Below are 14,680 nucleotides of genomic sequence, written 5' to 3'. Positions count from 1 at the left end.
AGCAACAACAACAACAACAACAACAACAACAAAACTAACCCAATCAAAACTGGGTAGAAAACCTAAATAGAGATTTCTCCAAAGAAAACATTCAGATATAGGTAGCCAATAGGCACATGAAAAGACACTCAATATTGCTAATTATTAGAGGAATGCAAACCAAACTATAATGAGTTACCACCATTGTACCTAGCAGTCAAAATGGGCATCATTAAAACATCTACAAATAACAAATGCTGGAGAGGGTGTGGAAAAAAGGAAACCCTCGTACGCTGTTGGTGGAAATGTAAATTGTTGCAGCCAGTATCAAGAACAGTATAGGGATTCCTTAAAATATTAAAGGTAGAGTTGCCATATAATCCAGCAATCCTTCTCCTGGGCGTATATCTGAAGAAAACTAACTTGAAAAGATACATGCACCCTAGTGTTGATAGCAGCAGCTGTTTACAATAGCCAGAACGTGGAAAAAACTAATGTCCATAGATGAATGGATAAAGAAGATGCTGTGTATATACAATGGAACCATAAAAAGGGAGGAAATAATGCCATTTGCAGCAGCCTGGATGGGCCTAGAGGTTGTGACACTAAGTGAAATAAGTCAGAAAGAGAAAGACAAACACCATATGATATCACTTACATGTGGAATCTAAAATATGACACAATTGAACTTACTGACAGAACAGAAACAGCCTCACAGACACAGAAAGCAGTGTGGGTGCCCGAGCTGGGGGAGGGATAAATTAGGGGTTCGAGATTAGCAACTACAAACTACGACATATAAAATATGTAAACAACAAAGTCCTATTGTACAGCACAAGGAACCAGGTTCAATATCCTTCAATAAACCATAATGGGAAAGAGTGTGTGTGTGTGTGTGTGTGTGTGTGTAGCTGAATCATTTTCGCTATACACCAGGAACTAACACAATATTGTAAATCAACTGTATTTTAATTTGTTCGATGGACGATACTGGATGCTTGGGGCTGGTGCACTGGGATGACCCAGAGGGATGGTATGGGGAGGGAGGAGGGAGGAGGGTTCAGGATGGGGAACACATGTATACCTGTGGCAGATTCATTTCGATATTTGGCAAAACCAGTACAATATTGTAAAGTTTAAAAATAAAATAAAATTTAAAAAAAGAAAAGAAATATACCACGACAAAAAAAAAAAAAAGATCAGGATTCGTGGGTATATATATAAAACAACGTGAGAGATTACAGAATGAGGTTCACATCTGAACCTAGACAACAATGTCTATTAACTACTTTTCATGAAAATTTTTCTCTTAATAAATAAAAACTGCACCATAAAATTTGTGAAAAAAAAAAACCAGAAAATAAATTGTCCCTGAGCCGTCCATTGTGCCAAAGCTGATGACTGGCATAGAAACATGAAAAAGACACAGCTCCCTTTCCTAGGAGAGTCCATATCTAAAAAGAGAAGTTAGCCATGTAAACACAGTATTATGAAATATGAGCTAAACATGGGCAGTAAGCAAGGCCGTGGAAGCAGCAGGGTGGCAATGCAAGGCCTGAGGGACAAAGCAGTCGCTGCCAGGAGCTCAGAGCCCTGTGGTGGGTGGGAGGAACCACAGCTGAAATGAGGTGAAGCCCCAGTCACTCAGGACTCCTCCTGTCAGCCTTCCTTAAAGTACTGGGAAGAAAGCGAAGGTGATTCCTTCAATCTTAATTATGTAACCGTTGGTTTGGGGGAGGGAGATCCCTGGATTGCTCAGAGTTGATATTGTGCCAACCCCCTATCTTAATATAGAGCCCCCAGATACGGTTTGCGTAATTCTAGTAGGCTCCACCACCCTAGATCCAAATCTATGAGCATTTTAAATAGAACTGAAATCTAATCTGTTTAAATAACGGATAAACACAGGGTCTTGATGAAAAGAAAATGAAGAATGTTACCTCCCACCTCTGAGCTGTAATTAGGAGTTTCCCCTAGGAAAATACTTTGAGACTAGCCCTTCGTAGACTAATGTAGTATTTCTCAGCATCTGTTTTACTGAATCATTTCATGTATTTTTAAAAATATTTTAAAAGATGCTGTGAGATTAATGCTGCATTTCCTATTGAGTTAGTAACTGACATTTCAAAGTATTTGGTCGGCAGAAGTAGTAGATAATCATCAGTCTTTCAAGGGATTAACGGCATCTTAAAAATGCATATAGGTATTTCATTAGTTGGTTTACATTTTCTGGGAGCTCTTTTTTTCTTGCATCTTTTTACTCGTTTTTCTTTTTCTTTTCTCCTTGTCCACGAAGTTGAGTCAGCAACAGAAAGATATTCAAATTAGACTTGTCATACAGGAAAAAAAAAATCTGACTTTGTCAGGGTGGGTGGAGGGGGAAAAAGCAACTTTTTGTCAGTCTTTTGTATTTCAGCAGCTGGATTCATCGCTGCCATGGTAACGGACCACATGATGAGGTGTATTAGATTGCTGTGCGTTGAGCACAAGGGGAAGAATGAACACAGCGTTTTATTGAAGTTGAAGGTTACTTAGGAGTTTCTTCTGTGGAAGTGTGTAAGGTCAAATACTATAGCTTTCAGCATATGTAATACTTTAGAGGAAGAATTAGGGGCACGCTGCTGCATTTAACTACAAAACCAGGTAAGGTTTAATTGAATCTATGAAACTGACCTCTTACTTCTTCTGTTGCAGTGGCAGAACTTGCCGGGTGGAATTTCACTGTCACCCCCGTCCCCACCCCGACATGGACACAGGGCAAATTTCTCCCGTCTCCCCTACCCCAACTCCCCCCACCTCTGATCGCGTCTGTTTTTAATTTGAAAGTTTGGAATGTTGTGAATTTTTATAGTTCTTTGGTAGTGTGAGTGAGCGTGTATGTGCAAGTAAAAGAAAGAAAACTAGAAAGGAAGTAATAAGAATGCAATTAGCGTCTTCAGATCAGTGTAAACCAGAGTAAAGTGTTTCCTTCTTTGAAAATGGTCCACTTTTCTTAGTGGACACCTTATTAGTGGCATTAGCCCAGAGCTGCTTGTCTCTTATACTAACGGAGCCCTAGGACCAAGTTCTCCAGCCTGTTATTCACTATATTTATTCTGTCTGGACTTCTATTCCTCTTTCGTCCTATTACTACCAGCCTCATTCATCATGAAGAGTTCGGTTTTATCTATAATTTTTACATCATATTTTATATCCATTAATATTCTGTTCTTTCAGACACGGTGGTCATATGCACCTTAGAGGATTTAAAAATAGAAGTAAATATATTACAGGGAGTAGAAAATGCACTCTTTACTTAGAGGCTGGTAAAAGCAGAATGTAAACACTTCAGTGTGGCTCCGTGAAGCATCAATTCCCAGAGCATGGGCGCCTCCTCCTTGCGTTGTTTACGTATCATCCAAGCAGCTTGCTTCAAAGAGGGAGGCTTGGATATGTGCGGAGCAAGTTAAAGAAGAAAATTTATGATTTGTTTTGATTTCTTGTTTCTGCAGTTGTTTGATGTTTAGCTTTTTCATAAGACATTAAGATTTACTTTCATTTTTTAGTTAAGGGCTAACCTAGCCAACTTATCTCCTCTTAGAACAAAGTTGTCTTGGCAGCTTCAGAGACAAAACCCTGCTAAAACTAGCAGAACCCAGTATTACTCAGGGATATTCACTGGAGTGTTTTCATATAGGAGAGGTTTTAAAAAATACTTTCATAGCTAAAAGCAATTGATTGCCACTAATTGGTGCTGATTGGGATAAAAGCCAATAAATTATGCCAAGGTTACTCTTATACCACCCTTTCTTTAAAAAGGAACACTTAGATTTTTTTTTAAATTTGTTTATGTTCTGTGATTTTCATTGCTATTTTCTTTTTTTTTTTTTTTTTCTAAGTCTCTCTAGTTTTCATCCATTCAGGCCATCTTCTAAATTTGAGCAAGAAGTCATAATTATTCAAAACAATTTTTTTGCCATGATTGCAAATAAGGGGAACTATTTCCATGATAACAAATATCAAAAGCATTATAATAGCACATTTGTAACATTTTTACAATGTCCAAGCTTGAATCTGAATTCTTTCTTTCCTTTTTCCCTTAGTTGCTTTGAATACAAAACAAGCTATGAGCATGTCCTCCAAAATATTTTCACAAGCCTCAGTTGTTATTACTTAAAAATAGGAAATTACTAAGAGTTGGTGAAAGATGGTACCTGGTAAAATATTTTAAAGCGTGAAATTCTCAATACTGGCAATATCTGAGATAGAAAGAGGGGGAGAGAGAGAGAGACAGAAAACATAAGAAAAGAAAAATAGACAAAAGATAAAGGTAAAAGTGTGAATGATCTCTTAATCAAGCTTTCTTCTTTCCTTCAGTATAGGTTAAACCTTTATATAAAAAGGAAGAGAGACAATATAGTGGGAATGAGGTGAAATTAGCAAAAAGTACTATCATTCCACTATTCCATGTTTCAAGTCCTTGGTAAGGCATGGATAGTTTCTTTCTATTAACTGAAATGAAAACAAATTCCTCTAATTGGATATATTTCAGTTCTTCCTGTTTTGGGCTAAGATATCAGCTAGCTTATACATTAGAGCTAGAAGTGTGTAAAAATTACCCATTTTTTGTGATTTTTATACACTTGGCACTAAGCCATGTGTACATGTCCATTTTTAAAGTCATTGTAACTGAGAGGTCCATAAGATGGAAACTTCTTTTAAATATTTACTAAGAATTGTATGTATTTAAGGTATACAACATGATGACTTGATATACATGTATGTAATGAAATGATTACTACAGTCAAGCTAATTAACATATCTTCTGCTCAAATAGTTACCATTTTGTGTGTGTGATGAGAGTTCCTGAAATCTACTCTCTTAGCAAATTTGTGTTACACAATATAGAGAATTATTAACTCTAGTCACCAGGCCATACATTAGATCTCTAGACTAGTTCATCCTATATACGTGCAACTTTGTACCCTTTGACTAACATCTCCTGTTTCCCCCACCCAACAGTGGTTGGTAGCCACCATTCTAATATCTGCTTCCATATATTTACCTTGTTTAGAGTCCACATTATAAGTGAGATCATACAGTAGTTTTCCTTCTGGGTCTGGCTTTTTTCATTAGCGTAATGTCTTCTGCATTCATCTGTTTTGTTGCGAATGTCAGGATCTTACTCTTTTTTAAGGCTGAATAGTACTCCTTTATGTATACATCACAATTTCATTTTCCAGTCATCTGTTGACATACATTTGTTTCCATGTCTTGGTTATCACAAATAATGCTACAATGAACATGGGAACACAGATATCTTTTCCATTACTGGTTTACTTTCTTTGGGGTATATTCTCAGAAGAGGGACTGCTGGATCACATGGTAGCTCTATTTTCTGTATTTATAGAAGCCTCCACACTGTTTTTTATAATGGCTGTAGGGAATACTCATATTCTTAAGGAGCAAAATGACTTTTGATGTTCTTGCTTTAAGTTAGAAATTTTGCAGATGTTTTGATCATTTGTGTCAACCCATGTTTAAATCATGCTTTACTGTTAATTTTGAATGATTGGGAGCATTTCAACATTTAACCTCTAATTTCTAGAGTTCCCTAGCCTCTCAGACAAATAGCTAATTATCTACAAACATTTACCTCTATTAAAGAGATAGATGTTCAACAGAATCATGATAAAGAAGAATCATATTGACTATTATAGCCTCTTCAATAAAAGTAATGATAATTTTTGGTCCCTAAGACAAAATCTCTGAAATAGATGAAGATAAAGCCAATGAATGATGATTCAATATCAGCTAGATATTCCACTTTTAGGAGTTGCTATATTTAAACCTGTGACTTCATCAAAGTGGGTTTTATAATTGACAACTATGTAATTTTTTTGTATGAAAAGAATTAGACTTTAAAAATATTCTTAAATATTTCAAATAAAAAAAAAGTAATGGTATCACAATCATGATAATGATAGTGATTATAATGGCAATAATGATTAATTCAGAGAGAAAGATAGACTTCATTAGAAAGCTCTGAGCTATGTAGTCAAAGGCCAATGTTTTTAGAAAGAAATGGAAAATTTCTAGTAAGTGGTATGATTTTCAGATATTTCCTCCCAACTTTCATTAATTCCATTAATCGCATTTACAAATCACTAACAATAAATGTGCCTGTTATGGTCTTCTCAGAGCTTATTATAAAGGATGCTAACTTTGTTCAACAAGCAATAGATGTTTTCATCAGTAATGATTAAACTCCCCAAAAATTATACAGTGTGTGGGCCAGTATCTGATAGGAAAAGAGTAAATGCATTGCTAGGAACAAACAATTTGTTACATTTTTGGTATATAAACAGGTACAATCAGCTAGTTTCACTTTCATGATAATATTACCTTGATACATTTTAGAGTGATATTATTGTTATATAATTCCCCTCTACCTGGTATTTACATGATAAAATGTTCACTATTGACATCATTTTAATATTTTACTTATATTTTAAATTTTTAAATTATGTATTTAAATAACAATGGTATTTTACATCTAAAACTTACTAATTTGGGTTTGTTTGGGGGAAAATTGTACTCCGAAGAAGCACTTTCTTCTGTGTACCCTCATATAAAAAAAAATAGCAGATAAATTGATGATTCCAGTATAAAACATGGCTGCATCAAAGAAGCGAAAGAAAATATGGAACTTGAGATAGCACAATATGCCTTCAAAGGCAGAAATCATAAAGAAATGGTTGTATAGAAACTTATTACTTCTGGAAAATACTATAAACAAAATTAAAAGATAAAAAGCAAACTAGAATCAATATTTGCAGCACACATGAAAGAAAAGAAGATGAGCATTTATAATATGTAATAAGGTCTCATAAATTAATAAGAAAGAGAACAGCACTTATTTTATTACTTTATTTTCAGTGCAGTTTTAGGTTTGCAACAGGTTTAAACAGGAGGTACGGAGATTTCCCATTCACTTCCCATCCCTACATCTGCATTAGCTCCCTCATTATCAACACTGAACAAGAGAATGGTACAAACTTTTTTTTATCAAAGATCAACCTACATTGACACATAATAATCACCCAAAGTTCATAGTTTACCTTAGGATTTACTTTTGGTGAATTCTAGGATTCTATGGGTTTGGACAAAGGTATAATGATAAATATATATATATATATATATATATATATATATATATATTTCCATTGTTATAATATCATACAGGATATTTCACTGCCCTAAATATCCTCTGTGTTCTGTCCATGGGGTCGCAAAGAGTCGGACACAACTGAGCGACTTCACTTTCACTTTCACTTTCTGCCTGTTTATCTCTTCTTTCCCTCCACACACACCCCTCCTCACCCCCACTTTATCTTGGAAACCATTGAACTTTTTATTGTTCCATAATTTTGCCTTTTCCAGAATATCATTTAGTTAGAATCATACAGTATATAGCTTTTTCAGATTGGTTTCTTTCACTTCCTATATGCATTTAAGTTTCCTCCATGTCTTTTCATGTCTTGATAGCTCATTTCTTTTTAGCACTGAGTAACATTACATTTGTTTGGATGTACCACAGTTTATTTATCCATTCACCTACTAAAGGACATTTTGGTTGCTTCCAAGTTTCGACAATTACAAATAAAGCTTCTCTAAACATTTACGTGCAGGGTTTTGTGTGGACAGAAGTTTTCAGCTTTTTTTGGGTGAATAACAAGGAGTGCAATTACTGGAACATATGCTAAGAGTATGTTTCGTTTTGTGAGAAACCACTTTCAAAGTAACTTTACCATCTTGAATTACTACGAACAAGAAATGAGGAGTCCTGTTGTTCCTCATCACCAGCATTTGGTGTTCTCAGGGTTCTGTCTCTGGCCATTCTATTCGATGTGTGGTGGTATCTCATTATTGTTTTAATTTGCATTTGCCTGATGACATATGATGTGGACATTTTCCATATGCCTGTTTGCCATCTGTATATCTTTTTTGGTGAGATGTCCGTTTAGGTCATTAGGTGTATTTTGCATAGCAATCCTTTATCAGATGTGTCTTTTGCAAATATTGTCTTTCAGTATCTGGCTTGTCTTCTAGTTCTTTTGATATTGTCTTTCACAGAGCAACATTTTTAATTTTAATGAAGTCCAACATATCAATTATTTCTTTCATGGATCACATCTTTGGTGTTATATTCGCTATTATTTTTTAAATACTTACAAATTAAATAAACTAATATTTTAATCTTTAGCAATTTTTTTTAAAAAAAGAAGCAAAAGGAGGACAGAGAGTAATAATATCCAATGTTCTGCTACTGAAAGCGTAAATTGATACATTGTGGGGGAGGGGGTCAACCTAGAAATGTATAGCAAAGGCTTTAAAAATTGTACCCAACAATTTAAAATATTGTAACAAAATAAACATACATAGAGTTTTTCATTGTTGTGACGTTTGTAAGTGTAGACAAGGATAGTCATTCTGAAAAAAAAAATTTGAGAAACGTGACAGACACACCAGCTTATGTCTGCTCTGATACTTCTAAAGCTGTAAGAAGGCATAAATATGGCTTACCTAGAGCCATATGTGCCCCATTGCTCCAGTTTGTAGTTAGAACATGTATAAGCAGCATGGTGGAGAGAAAGGATCTTGGCTTAAGAATCAGAATGCCTGAGTTCTGCTGTGGACTAGCTGAGATAATCTAAGGGTATGAATATAAGGCATTATTCAAATGCTAGTGTTAGAGTGGGAGAGTTTTTGAATTCCTTTACCCACATATCTGTATCTATCTTCACAACTGATGTTTTGAATTAAAAGTCCCCTATCAAATGGGAGAATGAGGGCACATTTTTATAGTTGCACTCTAAGAAAGTGCCAGATGGTGAAATCTGAAATGGCTTGGCTTTGATAGAAATCAGTATAATATTTTGAATTGAATATACTTCCCAAGCATTATTATTTGAATTTCATTCAAAAGAAAATTCTGCTTATATAAGATTGACAGAGGATAATTGGTATTGACTGTAACCTAGCATTTAGGTATAGTGGAGATAGCAGAAATCTAGAAGAGTGTTATTCAATGGAAACTTCTGTGGTGTTAGAAAGGTTCTGTCTGCACCATCCTGTACAGTAACTGATAGTCACACATGGCTGCTGAGCACTCAAAATAAGACTAGTTTGACTAAGGAACAGTATTTCTAATTTTATTTAATGCTAAGTAATTTAAATTATATAATAGTCACATTTGACAAGTGCTTTCCTATTGGAGAGTGCAGCTCTAAAATTAAGCACAACACATCTGTGAGGCTCTTTATGTAATTATTTAATTTAATGTGAGGATTCATTTCAAGCATATCTGATGAATGAGGGTGACAAAAAGGTGAATTTTCTTTATGAAATTTCAGTCCCATTCAAAGAAATACTAAACTGGGAGATCCTTTGATTCTGGAACCTGTAAGTCCAAAGTTTTCTTTAAAAGTCTTGGTCTGATATGTTCTATAGCCTTGCTCACTTGAGATTTCTAATGTTCATTCACTTTCTCATTTATAAAAAAAAGCACTCAGGTTGAATTTATATGTGTCAGTGTAAGAAAAATGCAGTTTCCCCTTATTCTCACAATACTACGGTACTCACAACACTTTTTACAGACTGCAGGTTTGTGTGCATGACACACGATGAGGCCCAACAAACCAAAACATCAGAGTTTGAAGCAAAGAAAGGTTTACTGCAGGACCACGCAAGGAGACTAGGTTTGTGCACAAGGGTTTGTGCTCCCAAAGAAACCCAAGATCCTCAAAGGGTTTCAGCAAAGCACTTTTAAAGTCCAGGGAGGGATGAGTTGATGGTTGCAAACTTCTTGGTGTTGGAATCCTTTGTTCTTGCAACTGTACATGTAGGTCAAGTCACGATATTCCTGTAAACCTACAATAAAACAAATGCTATTCTGTTTTAAACTTTTTATCTCTGTATGAATGGACTTTTAAAGGTCAGATCCTTGAGAACAGGCTATCCTGTATATTTCAGGCTATCGGCAGCGTTATTTTACAAAAGGTACAGAACCAGCTTGACAAGCACAGGTCAACAAAGCACAAAAGCCAAAGGAACAGATCTAATATGGAGGTAGATGTGTAGTTCCCTGTTACAGGCTGATACCAAATGTATGGACTTGCTGCACCAAGCAATTCTGACTGCCTGGAGTCAGTGTCGGGGCCGTCAGGTTAAGGGCTCAGTCTCACAGAGCGCTCCCACCTCGACTTCACATGCCAGTTGCAAGTACAGGTTGTCACCTGTGCTTCTGACATACCAGCTACAAATGGGAGGTTCCCACGACCACCTCCTCAGCTCAATCATTTGCTAGTACCACTCAGAGCACTCAGGAAAACACTTACGTTTACCACTTTATTGTAAAATAAAGAATAAGATAAAGGATATAGATGGACAACCACACAAAGAGATGCATGGGTGAACTCCAAGAGTCCCAAGCACAGGCACATCCTCCTAGCACATGGAGGTGTTAACCACCCCAGACCAAGCCCCATAGTTGGGGGGTTTTTATGGAAGCTTCATCATGTAGACATGCTCAATCATTAACTCAATTTCCAGTTCCTCTCCTGGAGGATTGTTGTTCAGACACTAAGTCGTGTCTGACTCTCTGTGACCCCATGGACCTCAACATGCTAGGCTCCCCCATCCTTCACTACCTCCTGAAGTTTGCTCAAACTCATATCCATTGTGTCAATGATGCCATCTAACCATCTCATCCTCTGTCACCCACTTCTCCTCCTGCCCTCAATCTTTCCCAACATCAGGGTCTTTTCCAATGAGTCAGCTCTTCTCATCAGGTGGCCAAAGTATTGAAGCTTCTGCTTCAGCATCAGTACTTCCAATAATATCCAGGGTTGATTTTCTTTAGGATTAACTGGTTTGATCTCCTTGCAGCCCAAGAGACTCTCAAGAGTCTTCTCCAGCACCACAGTTTGAAAGCATCAATTCTTTGGTGCTCAGCCTTCTTTAATGGTCCAACTCTCACATCCGTACATGCTTACTGGAAAAACCACAGCTTTGACTATACAGACCTTTGTCGGCAAAGTGATATCTCCACTTTTTAATATGCTGTCTAGGTTTGTCATAGCTGTTCTTCCAAGGAGCAAGCGTCTTTTAATATTATGGCTGCAGTCACCATGTGCAGTGATTTTGTAGCCCAAGAAAATAAAACTGTCACTGTTTCCACTTTTTCCCTATCTATTTGCCATGAAGTGATGGGACCGGATGCCATGATCTTCATTTTTTGAATGTTGAGTTTTAAGCCAGCTTTTTCACTCTCCTCTTCTACCCTTATCAAGAGGCTGTTTAGTTCCTCTTTGCTTTCTACCATCACCTGGAGGATAGGAGTGGGGTAAAAGTTTCAAGCTTCTAACCTTTCTGGTGACCAGCCTCCACCCCAAAGCTACACAGGAATCCACCAAGCATCACTTCATTAAAGCAAAACTCTGATCACGTAGAAAATTCCAAAATAGTTAGGAGCTTGATATCAGAACCAGGAACAAAACCATATATTAGAATGAAAGATGCACCTAGTATTCTTATCACTTAGGAAATTATAAGGATTTTAGGAGCTCCATGCCAGGAACTGAGGGAAGAAACCAGTGTATTTTTTCTATTATTTTAAAATCAGACACTGTACTTGACATTGAAAAGATAATGGCTGTCCAGAGTCCCTAGATGTAGAGTTTCCTTGAAATACAGTTAGGAGTCATATGTACAGAACATATATTATGGAGGAGGAGTGAGAAAATACTATGTGAAGATGGAAGCACTAGGATAAACTTTTAAAATAATTTTTTAAATAATATGCCTTAAATAGAAGGTTGGGGGAAGGAGAATTTATAGAGAGAACAGTATAGACAAATCAGAGAGAAGTGAAAATCAGAAATCTCTGGAAATGTAAACTAGTCATGAAGATGTAATGAGACTAGAAGTCAAAGATGTTCAGGGACCAGATCATCATCACAACCACCACCATCACCATCGTTATCACCACATCATCATCAAAATCACAAGAACCATGTACTGGGCATCTAGTGGCCAAGCACTTTTCATGCATTATTTTATTTTTTTTTCTTACAATTTATGAAGCAAATACTGTCCTCTTTATTGATGAGAAAAATGCATCACCAGTAAGAGTCAATCTGGGATGCCAGGCCAGAGGCAACCTGTTAGACCATGCTAAGTCTTCACCTCTGCTGAGTGTTATCTCTTCTATGGAATTTAGACTGTTTTGTCCTAAATAATCTGAGAAGCCCTATGTATTTGAGGAAATTCATACGGACAGCAGCAAGAAAATAGACTAGAGGGAAGCTATACTTAATGGATGGAAGTAAATGAAAAAGTTAATGCTATAATCCAGAACAAGGATGAAAGAAATTCTGAGCTGTGGAAGTGTAACTGGAACTTGAAAAGGAGTCTACCTGAGTGATATGTCAGGGGTCTGTCTTTACAGTAAGTCAGGTAGAGAACATCTGACTTATTTCTTAAGCCTCCCCGAAAAGTCTCAGTTCCTCTCTGCAACATTATATCAAGATTATTGTGGCCAAGGAAACAGCTTATTTTATAATATACAAGTTTTCCTAACAAGATTAACCTGCATAAATCATCCTGTTGGAAGCAAGTGTCACTACATCATCTATGTTTTCGCAATATGGGATTCATCACGGTATAAGATAACTAAGGTGGGAGCTTCATATTCATGAAATTTTTTCTTTCATTAAAATCTTTTTGTTCTTGATATTAACAAATAGTGATTTTTTTTTTCTTTCCAACATCCAAGAATTTTTTAAATACATAATTAAAGCTTATTTGGAAAGGTTAAAGCCAGTTCCTTTTATCACTGTGAAAGGAGGCTTCCACTTGAATCTCTGATTTGGGTACACTATTATTCTCCTGCCTTTGCCCCGTTTGGGTGGATTTGTTTTCTCTTGGCAGTGTATCCAGGTTCATCTTCGGGTGAAAGTAGAAGCTGGTAATTCTGGCATCAGAGACTCCACATTTTTCGAGAAGTTATTTTTAATTTCTTCCAAAGCCTTATGACTCTGGGAAAATGCAGGAAAAGAAGGCGGAGGAGATGGAGTGTTGTCTTGACAACAAAGAGGCCGGAGGAGGAGAGGGTATTGCTGAAAGGAACGCACAGTAACCTGGCTGTAAGGAGCACTTTGGCAATAACTGCCAGCCAAAGGGGTTGAGGAGGGAACAGTCATTTGACCGTGTAATTCTTTTCAGTAGGTTGGAGTACAGTGGGAAACCCCAACATACAAGAAGACACAAAAGAGCACATTATATGAGAGTTCTGTGAATTCTGATATAATAGAATACTTTCTAAGTACCAGATACTGTTCTAAATGCTTTTTGTTTAACTCATTTAATTTTTAAGTTAATTAATCCTCATTTAGAAAATAATACGGGGCACATAGAAATCACCGAATATGTATGTAAGTACTTATTACCCTTCTTTTAATCCTCACAACAACCCCATGAGTCAGGCACTATAATCGTCTTTATTTTACAGACGAAGAAATTAAGTCCAGGGAGGTTAAGTAATCTCCCCAAGGGCGTACAGTTAATGAGAGAGAGTGCTGTAGTTAGTTGGATTCAACCACTATGTCATCTTCCCTTAATCTATGTAAAATCCCTCACATGTAAAGAGATAATACTTGTAAAGTGCTTACGAAGTATCTGACATATAAATTCCTAAAAACGCTGGCAATTATTATTATGTAATAAAGTTTAGAAGATGTTCTACTATTTATGTTTTTCTACACAACACCGCTCAGAAATGGTAAGACTTTTAGGGTAGGTTTGGATTTTTCTTATGTAGATTTGAATAAAGCTTTGCTTATGAGCATGCCCATTATAAATTGGAGGACTCTTCTTTCCACCCAAATACTACCTATCAGTTGGACTGGCACAGTTGAAGTTTTCACCTTAAAGAATGTGCTCCATAGAGATGCTCCACATATACGTCTATGTAGCTCTGACCTTTTGACAGAGAGTGATTGCAACTAATGGTATTAATGAGCACAAGTGAAACCCTCTTCCACGCTTGGTATTTGAAAATATATCAATTTGTTCATTGCCATCTTGTCAGGCCATCTGACATTTGCATAACCTAAGGGAACTAGTGAGAGGTTGACAATCAGACCAGAGGCTGGAAAGGAGTCACCACAGGGGATGGATTGCTAACAGAACCCTCAAGGTCACAGGGCAGTTCTGGGCAGAACCCAACCAGGCCCTCGAACAAAGTAAGGTGCAGGCTTGGGTTCTGACCTCTTTTCCCTTTGTTGTTGTTTGGTCACTAAGTCGTGTCTGACTCTTTGCGACCCCATGGACTGCAGCCTGCCAGGCTTCCCTGTCCTTCGCTGTCTCCCGGAGTTTGCTCAGACTCACGTCCATTGAGTCTGTGATGCTATCTAACCAGCTCATCCTCTCTTTTGCCTATAACCATGTGATCCTTTCCAGTAAATTGGATGAGAGTGGGAAGCTCAAACGTGCAAGGAGACACAAAGGAGCACATTATAGGAGAGTTCTGTGAGTTCTCTGATATAATAAAATAAAATACCTTCTAAGGACTGAATACTGTCAATGCTTTTTGTGTAACTAATTTATGCTAATAAATCCTCATTCAGAGAACAATACCTAGCACATGGGTTATTTGGGG

General features: G+C 36.8%; 1 protein-coding gene across 50 annotated transcripts in view; it reads left to right on the top strand.

Moving 5' to 3' along the window:
- Positions 1-14,680, top strand: part of DTNA (dystrobrevin alpha) — a 456,419-nt gene that overhangs the window by 231,656 nt on the left and 210,083 nt on the right. For 9 of the 50 annotated variants that reach the window (XM_086372804.1, XM_086372795.1, XM_086372817.1 and 6 more), the window contains exon 1: positions 2,379-2,622. The exons of 40 other annotated variants lie outside the window; for them this stretch is intronic. The gene's annotated coding sequence lies outside the window, so the exon portion shown is untranslated. Of the gene's footprint in view, positions 1-2,372; positions 2,623-14,680 lie in introns of those variants that run through there. One more of the 50 variants, XM_086372827.1, reaches the window with a different exon arrangement.

Source organism: Bos grunniens, chromosome 24, assembly GCF_055505025.1.
Source record: "Bos grunniens cultivar Pamir isolate PY7600 chromosome 24, Bosgru_T2T1.0, whole genome shotgun sequence".
NCBI lineage: Eukaryota > Metazoa > Chordata > Mammalia > Artiodactyla > Bovidae > Bos > Bos grunniens.
Note: the sequence above shows the minus strand (reverse complement) of the source record. Positions and strands in the feature narration are given on the sequence as shown.